This window comes from Mesocricetus auratus, unplaced genomic scaffold (assembly GCF_017639785.1).
Source record: "Mesocricetus auratus isolate SY011 unplaced genomic scaffold, BCM_Maur_2.0 Super-Scaffold_100014, whole genome shotgun sequence".
In the NCBI taxonomy this organism is placed as follows: Eukaryota; Metazoa; Chordata; class Mammalia; order Rodentia; family Cricetidae; genus Mesocricetus; species Mesocricetus auratus.
The window spans coordinates 15,415,366-15,427,658 of NW_024429197.1; the positions used below are offsets into that span (position 1 = coordinate 15,415,366).

Here is a 12,293-nt window from a genome sequence, read left to right on the forward strand (position 1 = left end):
GGAAATGAGTTTGATGAGGTACCTCTGTAAGCTATGTCCCCCTATCCAACAAATATCAAATGGTCTTCACCCACAAGGTTCCATACTGCCATGATAAGAGCAGCAAAATACCCCTCAGTGAAGAGAAATTTTGTGGTTTGGGAGAGGTTGTGTTTGGCAGAGCTAATAATGTCAAAGCTATGCTTGCCCAAGATTCTGCTTTGTCTCCAAAAACCAGGGGCTCCTGCCTATTGGTTTAACCCACAAACATGGTAGAGAGGCAAGAACCACACAGACCATATCCTACCAGATGGTCCACCTAAAACCCTGTCTGAACTCAGTCAAGTCTTCCCTCAGTGTATGCCACAACGGAGGCATTGATCAAGATTTGTGTAGGCTGGGAAGATAGCATGTTGAAGCATTTCCCTTCAAGCATGAGGTCGAGAGTTCACCCCCAGAACCCTGCTAAAAATGCCAGGCATGATACCATGTTCTTGTAATGACAGAGTTGAAGAGGCAGAGGCAGGAGGATCCCTAGAGCTCACTGGCCAGCCTGTCTAGCCTGTTGGTGAACTCCAGATTCACTGAGAGACCCTGTCTCACAAGAGGTAGGCAGTGTTCTGAGCGTGACACCAGAGGTTGTCCTCTAGCCTTCACATATACACAACCTGCCTCCCCCAAAGTCATACACACACACACACACACACACACACACCACATGTGGTCATAAAATATCTTGTGCATATTTAAATATACCAATTATTGTCTCTTCCTCCCCTCTTCAATTTAAGCTACACAAGAGCAACATGTACTTTATGCTGCCCATTGTTGTGTTATAAGGACATAAAACAGGGTCAGTAATGTAGTCAAGGCTTACTATATTTTCTTAGTGTGTTTGTCATGAATGAATCAATGAATATTTTATGATCATCCCAGATCAACAACTGGTTAGCACTGTACTCTGCCACTGTTGGTCATTGACCTTACTTCAGATTCTCCATCTGTAAAATGGGGAGATAACTGTACCTTCCTTCAAGAGCAGAGGGGAAGATGACAAGAGATAATGGTCACAACAAGGGATAAATAAGGAAATACATGATGGCATTCATTGTGGATGAACTTCTCCACTTGTCTCTCTGCACCCTGGGTCCTCAGATGATGGGAGGAACACACACACACACACACACACACACACACACACACACACACACACACGAGACAGTCTCATGAGCAGGAGAAGCAGGGTTTCTCATAGTGTGGACCAGCCCCACCTGGAAACTTGGCAGAAATGCAAATTTTCAAGGCCATCTGAATCAGAAACCAAAAAATCAGACCAAGAAATAGAAAAATCTATATGTTAACGAGACTTCAAGGTAATTGTGACACATACAAGTTGAGAATTCTGAGCCAAGTTAAAGAAGACCCCACCCCTGGCTGGACTGCCAGAGTTTCCTCTGATTTGTAGAGAAAGGCAGAAGAATCTTTGTGTCTCACATGCTCTAGAACTTTCCTTTTTTCTCCATCAGCCTAGCCCTGCCTTCCCTGTTGCTGGGAGAGATGTTTTGCTTCCACCATTATAAAAACAGTGCCTTCAGCGACCAGAAGAGTGACAGTTGCTGAGCTGAGCTCTTGCACACCTGCACTGTTCAAAGCTGACTGGGCAGAGGCACAGAGGGAGCACAGACTGAAGGCAAGAGGCATAAGACCATGGAACCAAGTCAGTCAGAACAGTGGAGTGTGCTGAAGAGCCGAAGGCCCAGCCAGGAGATCTGCTTTTGAAAAGCAGGGAGAAAGCCCTCTCGTCCCTCAGTAGATGGAGAAAATTGGAAATGCAACAGCTCCTGGTAATGCTAATTGACTGCTTGGCAAAGCAGCTATCAGCTATAGACATAATGCCTATGATGCTGAAAGTTTGCAGCTTTAGGAGGGATGGGCAAGGGATAATGGGGAGAGATCTGTGGCACAGGTAGGGATAGGGGCCATTAGGCTCACCACAGATGCAAAAGTATAGGTGAAACCTTTGAGTGCTAGGGTTAGAGCAGCTGGTGAAGAGGTAGAGTCTCTAAGTCTAAGTGTCGTTATTACTCTTCCTTCCCCATTGAAGAACTACCTCTCCAGCCCACGCTTACCCCATGAAGCCTTGAGGGTCCATTCTTCCCTCTCCAAGGCATCTCACTGAAACCTGTCCACCCTCCCCAAGAGTAAGGTCTTTTTGACAGTGATGCTCTCAAAACACAACAGAGTGAGACAACACAGAAGAGCCCACATTCTACTGCATTTTAGTTGTGTGACTTTGGGTTTCATTTTCTTCAAGCATAAAATAGAACCAAGCACTACTATTCGTGCTTCATTTTTCTCACCTGTGAAACAGAAGTGTAGTCTCTCCTCCCATACCATTTTAGTCAAAGGTGGGTTTCATGTAGGACATTGGTTCAAAATGACTAAAATGGAGCTGAAAATTCTCTATCCCCTAGTCACAATGGAGCCATGCTAACACTGTAGTTTGATGCATTCCCATGTATGTGTTGTGATGCTGGGGTGAACAAATCTGCTTGGACAGTGCTCTGGTTAGTTTTTGCCAACTTGACACACAGTAGAGTCATCTGGGAAGAGGAAACCTCATTTGAGGAACTGTCTCCATCACACTGGCCGGTGGACATGTCTGTAGAGTATTTTCTTAATTGCTAATGGTATAGGTGGCCTAGCCCATTGTGGGTAGAACCATCCCCAGGCAGCTGTACCCAGGCTGTATTTAAAAAAGCAAAGCAAAACAAAAAAGCTGAACAAACATGGGGGAGTGTAGAGCATAGTCTTCCTTGCCAGTCGCCTGGGACCTGCCACACAGTCTGAACCCCCAAATAACACACAGGACATTATATTAATTATAAAGCTGTTGGCCGTTTGCTTGGTTTCTTACTGGCTATCTCTGACTTAAGTATTTAACCCATAATTGTTAATCTAAGTATTTCTCTTACCAGGGAAAAGGGTCCGGGACCTCTTACTCCTCTGGCCTCCTACATGGTGTCTCCCTGTCTCTTTCCCAGAATCCTCCTAGACTCCTAGTCCCACCTATCTTCCTTCCCTATTGGCCAACAGTGCTTTATTCAACAACCAATAAGAGATGGATCTACAGAATGGCATCTCCCATCATCTCCTCTTTTCTGTATAAATAAAAAGAAAAGTTTTAACATAGTCAAATTATATATAACATCAACAGTTATCAAGTAAGAACTATAGTTACAATATTTTGTCCATTAACATTTAGTAAGATTTAAAGAAAATATCATCTATCCTATCTTTGTGAGTCTAAAGTCTTATAAGTAGCTTATCTTTTATCATAACTAAGGAAAACTATAATTATAACTATCTGTCTTCAACTCCATCAAAGACCACAGAAGGATAATATATAAACACTAGAATTGACAGAGACATCTTGCTACCTGCACAGTCACCTGAAGTTCCTCTGTAACATTGGGGCATCCATCTTCAGCCCATAGGCCACAGTGTGTCTGGAAGACTTCTAAGCAAAGCAGGAAATTACAAACTGTCCATCTGCATTGGCAGTCTGTCAGTCATTTTTCTGTGTCTTGCAGAAAATCTGGTAGACTCTTCCATGAATCAGGAACCCTGAAGGACTGTTTGAGTTCAGCAGTCACTTTCCTATGGGTCCTGCTTATCCAGTTTATACAGCAATAGTCAAACAGTCCAGGCAAGAGCAGTTTCTTGCCCAAATGGCTAATCTTGCCATTTTGAAAGCAAACTCCATAACAAGTTTCTTCCGATGCCCATCTTCCTCTCAAACGTAATTGGTGCTGCTAGGAGCAGATATTTCTCATTGTCAAGAAAAACCCTAAACCATTTTAAATGCCATTTTCTGAAGGTCTTTGAAAGGTTTGAAGACAATCTATCTATCTGAAATATACTTCTGTATATCCAGAAAACCTAACTTACCTAACTATAAATTCTGACTATTATAAGTAACTATCTATAGTCTGTATTTAATTATGCATTATGTTTTAAAAGATCAGTATAAGCAAAATACTTAATCAAGAGGAGAAATATACATATCACAAAATTGACCTTCAATTTGTATCAATAAATGAAAAACCATACCAATACAAAGTATTCATTTCCATACCATAATATACCCCTTTTACCTTTAAAAAGAGATTGGTTGCGATCATTAACCAATTATATGCAACCCCATTCAAATGAAAACAAAGATTTATAAACAATAGGGGAATTTGGACGTTGGGCATTCCAAACTGCTTCCTGCTGATTAGGGGTGCTGTCCATATCGTGAGGATCATGACAAAACTCAGAAACCTGGATAAGTCCTTATTTTTGTGGTCTGTAAGAATACATCATCTTAGCTGTCTTAATTGTTGGAACACCTGGCCCACTGCTTCCAGGGGACTTGGTTCATCAAACCATATTAGTCTGGAAGGAATCCACGGCTTTTCATTTTCTGTGGAAACGTAAACAAAAACTCTTTCCCCAAGTAGCCTGTCCTTATATTTAAGGTTAAAAGTCAAAGCATTTTCAAAAGATATAGGTTGGATTAATTCAACAGCATTGATAATCAAGTGTACTTTAGCAGTTGTTCCTTTTTTAGCAATCGAAAAACTGAAAAACACAATAGCATACAGTATCTAGACTCTCTGTGTATTTTCCATCTTTTCATGGCTTTGTTATTACTTTACTTCTTTTACTTCTATTTATTCTTTTCTCTGAGACAGGGTATCTCTTTGGAAATCTACCTGCTTCTGCCTCTGGAGTGCTGGGATTAAAGATGTGTGCCACCACACCCAGCTACTTTATTTTTATTTTTTCCAATATCTTGTTTCTTTTACTCTCCCAAGTCTACCTATATTTTTCTTCATCAGAATCTGACTTTACTGTAAAACTTTGTTTTTCTGCCCACGTGTCTTATATAGGCTAAAGATCATTGCTAAAATTAAAGCAGAAACAGCCGCTGGCTTTCCAACATGGCAGGCATAAGCTTGATTCCTGCTCACTGCCTCAGTCTATGCTGACATCCAGCAGCATGGTGCCGGCTTGGAGATATGGTCACTGCCACTGCCAGATGCTTGTGCACACCATTTAATTGTTAACAGAGCCTCTTAAAAGAACCTTGCTGCTTTTGTTTGTTTGTTTGTTTGTTTTGCTTATGCTGAGTCAGGAAGACGCCCTTAAGTGAGCTGCATGAGTCTCTGCTTGTCTCTAGCAAAACAGAGCCCACCTGAGAAAAATGCTGCTACCAAGAAGCTGTGCTTCTCTCCATTCTTTTGTTTCTAAAATTCCTTTTAAGCTTTTGTCATTCTACATGGAAATTCATATCCCACTTCTGGTACAAGGGGGGAGGGCAGTAAACAGCATTCATCCACAATTTCAGCTTCAACTCTGGTCTTGGTTCCTGCCTTGGTTTCCTTTGATGACAGCCTGTAACCTGTAAAACAAACTCTTTTTTCCCACAAGTTGTTTTTGATCAAGATAGGCGTGAAGAAGAATTAACGTAGACACCATTGTAGTCAAGCTACCTACTGTGCTTAGTATAGTGACATGCTGGGCATCCCTGAAGCCTCAAATTAATGGGCTATATCATTTAGCTTAGGTATATAGTAGACTATCCAAGTGAGGTTTGTGTAAGCTCACTTTGTAATGTTTGCACACTGATGGAATTGCCTAGCCTAGCATTTCTCAGAGTGCGTCCTGAGAAGACACATGGCTCTGTTAATAATAAGGACAGGCAATATCGATAGGATTTGCTTTGCTCTAGGTACCACAGGCATTTATTAGCTCACAGTTTCTCTGGGTTAGGAATTTGGACAAGGCCACCCACATCCTCTGCTCCAGTCTCAGAGAGTTCAATTCAGGCCTCAGGTGAAGGATCTGGTAGGGAAAGGTGGGTTTACAAGATCACTCATGTGGGTTTTGGCAGGACTTAATTCCTTGCTGCTGTTGGATAAGAGCATTGTCCATAGCTGTCTATCAACAAGAGCTAACTTTTATTCCTTCCTAGGTGAGCTAGGCAACTAATCAACACAAATGGCTGGCACCAGAACAAGACAGAGATCAAGAGAAAGCAAGCAAGATGAACCCACAGTCTCAGAGGTAGCACCCCATTATTTTCTCACTATATTCAGCTGATACTCATGGAGACTCTCGAACAAGGGCATGGGCACCTCAAGGTAGGGACCACAGGACACTAGGTCAGAATATGTCCACTATGTTGGTCAGGTCACTTTATCCTTACAGAAATACTGTATGTCAGGGCTGAGATCTCCATGCTACAGATGAGGAAACTGAGGCCCAGAGACATGCCCAGGTCAAGAGGCCTTGAAGCTCCAAAGTCTATGGCTTTCAGCACTAAACCCTAGTGCCCAGTGAAGGGGTTAATAGGGAAGTCAGGTGTAACATTGTAAATATCAGTGCTGTGGCCTCAATAAATATGTCTCCTTCCCCAAGTATTCCAGTCTCAGCTCTGCCTCAGTGGAGCCCTTGAGGTATGAGTACAGCCCCAGATAACTTGGAAACTTAAATTCTGGAGGTTGCTCTCAGCTTAACCATGCCCTCAGTCATCTCTGATTGGTTACCATGCTTCACTTGTAACTTCTCAGTGACTACAGAACAAACATGTGCCAAAGATGTGAGGACTCAAAGAGCATCCCAAATATCAAGTCCTCGGAGTCACCAAGCTTCATACAAGGAAGAGGTTAGGACATGCATAAGGACTCGCCATATCCCAATGGCCTTGCTCATCAGCCCATGTCCCATGATCCCTCCATGCCTTTGTGGAAGATTTTCCATGAATACAGGCCAAAGACAGTGAGAAAGTGATGGGGTGCCACCTCTGAGACTGTTGTTACCATCTCTGAGAAATGTGTCTACAGTAGAATTAGAATTGAGGGTGTAGGAATGGGACTTAGAATAGTCCACATATCTGGGTTTTGGAACCTAGGAGAGATGTATAGACCATAGTAGAAATGACCTGATGGTCCATCAGAAGCAAGTGGCATGGAAGTGATGCTCTCTTCTGAGTAACATCATTCCTTGGAGGGCAGAGAAGCATGAGTCATGATGACTTGCACAGACTCCAACACTGAACAGTAATAAAAGTTTGCCAGGAATGACGTTTCTGCCCACAGCAGAGCCGGGGCTCATGGCTGTGTCAAGCAGGCTGCCTATATACCTTACATTTCATTCCACTCTTTCTTCGGAACTGCTGGGATGAAAATAAAGCATCTCTGAGGCTGTTGGAGTCACTGTTTTAGCGATGTGAAGAAATACCAAGGCCAAGACAACTTACAGAAGAAAGATTTTAATGGGGGCTTACATTTTCAGAGGTTGAGTCCAACATCATCACTGCAGGAAATGCGGTGGCAGGCAGGCATGGTGGTGGAGCAGTAGCTGCGTGCTTACATCTGAAATGAGGCAGAGAGAGGGCTAACTGGGAATGTCATGAGTTTTTGAAATGCCAAGTAACACACCTCCTAATCCTTCCTCATTAGTACTATCAACTGGTGTCCAAGCATTCAAACCTGGGAGCCTATGGGGGTCATTCTCATCCAAACCACCACACCCAACACACACAAAGGTTTCAGTTTGATCCTCAGCATTTCACAAAACTAGGCATGATGGTGCACACTTGTAACCCCAGCACTTAAGGAACGGAGGTAGGAGGATCAGAAGTTCAAAGTCATCCTTAGCACTCCTGGTAGAGCACAAACATACTTTACCAGGAACCTAAAACATAGACTGTCACCCCTTCATGGGTCATCACATACTACTCATGTGGTGATGACCCCTCCCTTTTAGATTACATAAACTAAATTCACTCTTTGCCCCACAGGTATTGGGCTTGGTCATGAGCCCTTTTTAGCCAATGAGGTATTAATAGAATAAATAGTATAGAAGTAATAGAATAAATAGTATGGAAGTAATAGAATAAATAGTATAGAAATACAAAAGCCGAAGAAAGCTATTCTATCAAATTTGCCCAGGATAGTGTCCTGACCCCAGAAGAATGAGAGACATGTGATGGGTGATAGAGACCCAAATTGAATCTACGATTCGGCCTCCAACTGACTGGAGATAAGAGAACAAAAGTAAATGTTTATTATTACTATTTGCCTTTGAGGGTTTTGTGGGTGGGGTTTATTATGCAGCATGATTATGGTGGTAGCTAACAGATACACTGTCTAACCCAAACACAAAAGAGAAGGGGACTTGAGAAAGAAAAGACCCCTGGGCATCCCAAAGTGCAGGCTGAGCTTAGAGTCAGGGACTTCCCTGGCCACACTTGTGAGTATAACCCAGCGGGTAGCACCCAGGCTGGTGCACACACAGACATACGCTAAAGAGCACCCTGCATATTTACTCATCAGCCCCGAGGGTGAGTATATTACGGAAGCCACCCCTCACAGTAATTGTGAGTGTTGATGTCTCTTTAAGCCAACGCCATTTTTCTCTATTTTCCCCCAGGAATTAATCTTTTTGTATTATTATGATGTTAGGTTTATCTTGAGTGAAACGTGGATGTGAATTTTATCTCAGGCTTAAGACATAATTGGGAGATAGAAAATTCAAACACCCAAGGAAAACCATTGCGCTATCGGCACTGCTCACTGCACGTGAGCCCTGAGGTGAAGCTGGGCTCCAAGAGGTGAAGCCGGGCTCACGTGCAGCCTCTTCTCGGGGCCTGCCCCTCCCACTGGCTTATCACCAGGGCCATTTGGATGAAGTTATTTGCTCAATTTAGGAAGCCATTACAAACGGCTAAGAGGGCCTTTCCTGCCACTGGGCTAGACAACACATGCACTTGGCCACAGCCAGGAAGGACACTTTTCAGGCTGCACCAATGCCGCTCAGGCCTGGTTCCCTACTTGTCCCGTGGATTAATAAGCAATAACTTAGGATGCTAAGGGGGGGAAGTTCACTTGAAAACACGTTTTCCTGGTTAAATAAATGTGGAGCACTCTGGACTCAAACACGTGTTCCTGTTCCCACAAGCGCTGTGGACCTTTCAGAGGGGCCTGATATGGCATTCCAAACTATTATATAGAATTCCCCCTCTCCCTGGTACTGTTTCCAGGGCCATGACAAATCTGCCAGATGTACCTACTCTGCAGCCCACAGCACATGTTCCCCAGCTGGCACAACACCATACTTAATTAAGCTTAACTCATACTGTTAGGGGTTTTCTTCCTATGCCCCCCCACTCCCTGTGTGATTCAGTTGTGCAGCTCTTGTAGATGACAGTGTCATATGGCAGTGTCAGAAAGTTGGACACTTTTAAGGGTTTCCTAGGACTTTTTCTTTTTAATTAGAAGTTCTTCCGGTGGTTGGTCAGCAGGTAAACCCAAGTGCCAGCAAACCAGACCATCCACGTTCTGTTCTCAGGCTCCGTATGATGGAAGGAGAGAACTGAGTCTTGCAAGGTGTCCTTTGACCTCCACATGTGTGCTTGCTAGGCACACACCCCTTTCTCTCCCTGGGCCCTCCCCCAACACACACAATAAATAGATAGGTAGGTAGGTAGGTAGGTAGGTAGGTAGATAAATGTATGTCTAAAATAGTTATTAAATATCTCCTAATTCAGTTTGGACCTACTCTCATTTCCAGAAAGTTCTTGTAGTAAGTTGCCTTCCACTTGCTCACTACATTTTACTGGATCTCTGCAACAGTTCTGCTCCTAACGAATAGCCATTTCTACACATTTATTTTATTTTGTTCTATTATTCTATACATATGGGTGTTTTGCTTGCACATACGTATGTATACTGCAAGCGTTCCTGGTGCCCATGGAGGCCAGAAAAGGCCATCAGATAGTCTAGAACTGGAGTCACAGATTGCTGTGAGCCACCAGCTACCATGAGGGTGCTGGGAATCCAACCCAGGACCTCTGAAATAATAGCCAGTGCACTAACTGCTGAGCCAACTCTCTAGCCCCAGTTTTCCACAATAATATTGAAGAGCACATGAGAAATAGAAGAAAGTTGTGTGCTCATTAAATTCTACCTCCCTGGACCTTGGTTTCCCCATCTGTGAAGTTTAGCTGTGACAGGTTTAACTCAGAAGCTGGTGTGTGCAGACTCTTGGGAAATGGACAACACTGTTTTTACCTCTCCAGTACCTCTGTCTTCCAATCTCCACCCCTCAAGTTAGTCCACAGTGGTTTTTAAGAAGTGTCCTTCATACTGTAGTTAAAGACAGGACAAAATTCAATTCCCAGGGGTTTGATTTTTTTAGTAGGATTATATGTTAGGCCCTGCAGTATCATACAGATGGAATGGTTATTCTCATAGTACTCAAGGCTAGCTAAGGGGAACGGCTGAGACAGTGTCTCAGGCTAGATGGGACAGCAGAGCTCAAGTTGACCTTGGTGGTTACAGCACATTCCCCTGGGCCTACCCTTCTTCTACTGCAAGCCTCTTTCATTATCTGTGGGCAGCCAACAGCTCTGTGCAAAACACTGTGCCTCAAACATACAAACTCTAACACACAGAACCAAGTCCCTGGAGGCCGGTCAAGCTGCCTGGGAGAAGCCCTGAATCAGAAATCTACACTGCCATCCTGTCAAAAGAGGAAGAGGACATAGAAGCCAAGGGCTCAGCAGGGACATCCTCGTGTCCCTCTTCCACCCCCTGATCTTGAGCGGAAAAGGACAAAATGCTGACACCACACTATCTTGCTCAAAAACAGAAGGACACATTCCAGCTGGCTCAGAACTTTGCCTGCTCTTTGTCCTTAAATATAACTAAGCTGCATGTGTGTTTTTTTTTCTGAATCATGCTCCCTTAACTCTGACGATCTGCCTCCCCAAATGGTAATCACCACATCTTCTAAAAGCCCCATTCTTCGCTCCACCTGGCCCTGGTCATCCCCCCTCAGCAGGTTATTTTTATTAGTTTATTATTATTATTATTATTGTCTTCAGAGGACAGTCAGAGTCAACTTCCAATCCTTCATCCTCCCCAAGGGAATTCAAGGCACGAAACAGAAGCGGAGTTCAACGTTCAATGTCTGCGAGAGCTTTATCAATGTCAAGGGTGTGGAAACATTTGTGTGCATCCAACTGCTGCCATTTGTTCATTGGTTCAATGCTCACTGAGTGTCTACGAGGTGCCTGGTATAGAGCTGGGTCCAAGGGACACAAGGACAATAACAATAACAACAAAAAACGGAAACAATTGAATTCGCTACTAGTGAATGTTTCCTGAGAGCTTGGCATTCATTCATTCAGTCTTTTAAACTTCACAACAGCCTTGTGAGACAGATACCATTATTTTCCTTTTTTTATGCATGAAGCAAACAAGGCATCAGCAAGATCAACACAGTTGTGAAGTGGCAGAGCTGAAACAGAGGGCTGGCAGGTGACTCCAAAGTTGGTGAACTTGACACCACATGGTATCACCTCTCCAAGGTTGCCTGGGCAGGGTCTGCCCTCAGGTTGCCCATCGGCTAATGCAGAGCCAGGCAAGTGAGCAGGCTAATGCTGTGGCTGGTGTCACAGGAGCTTCTGGATTGCTCCACACTTTGAGAGTGGTACCTAACCCTTCCTTCCAAGGAACTCTAACTCAGTGCTCTCGAGACCCCGTATCCAGACAACCTCCCAGAATTCTGGCCACTATGTAGTTCTAGAGTAAAAATCTACATTTTCCCCCCTTTAAAAATTATTTAACATATAATTTTAATTATACTTCATAATTTCACACATACAACGTATTTTAATCATAATTATTCTCCAAAATGGACTCCTTCCACCCCTTTCAGCGGCTATCAATAACTCCTCAGCTAGGGGTCGGGGTTCATGTGCCCTCTGTCATTGTCACTGGAATGTTGACCAGCTTGACCTTATGAAGGGCTTATGTGAGAAACCCCGGCTGCTGAGTTCCTGAGTAGGATGAGAAAATATGCAGTGTTTTAAAGATTTACTTTTACTTTTGTTGATTCACATGTGTGTGTTTGTGTGTGTATGTATGTAAGCCATGTGCTTGTGAGTGCCTGCGGAGAACAAAAGAGGATCTCAGATCCCCTGGAGCTGGAATTACAGGTGATCATAGGCTCCTCAGTGTGTGTATGCTGGGAACCAAACTTGGGTTCTCTGAAGGAGCAACGGTTCCTCTTAATCACTGATCTGTCTCTCCTGGCCCAAGAACCTAAATTTCTCACCGCCAGTGACAGACAGCCCTAGGGAGAGCAGGGCAAATGTTCGCACCATTAGCACATTATAATGAGGACATTCAGCCACTTTGAACGATGTCTTAAGTGATGCTCTGTGTCCTTCCAGTTCTTCCAGGCACAATTCTAGC

At 43.7% G+C, this 12,293-nt stretch overlaps 1 long non-coding RNA gene across 1 annotated transcript in view; it reads right to left on the minus strand.

Moving 5' to 3' along the window:
- Nucleotides 1-7,284: 7,284 nt before the first annotated feature.
- Nucleotides 7,285-12,293, minus strand: part of LOC106021912 — a 342,914-nt gene continuing 337,905 nt past the window's right edge. The window contains exon 6 of the long non-coding RNA XR_001197048.3: nt 7,285-7,403. This is a non-coding gene — a long non-coding RNA (uncharacterized LOC106021912). The remainder of the gene's footprint in view (nt 7,404-12,293) is intronic.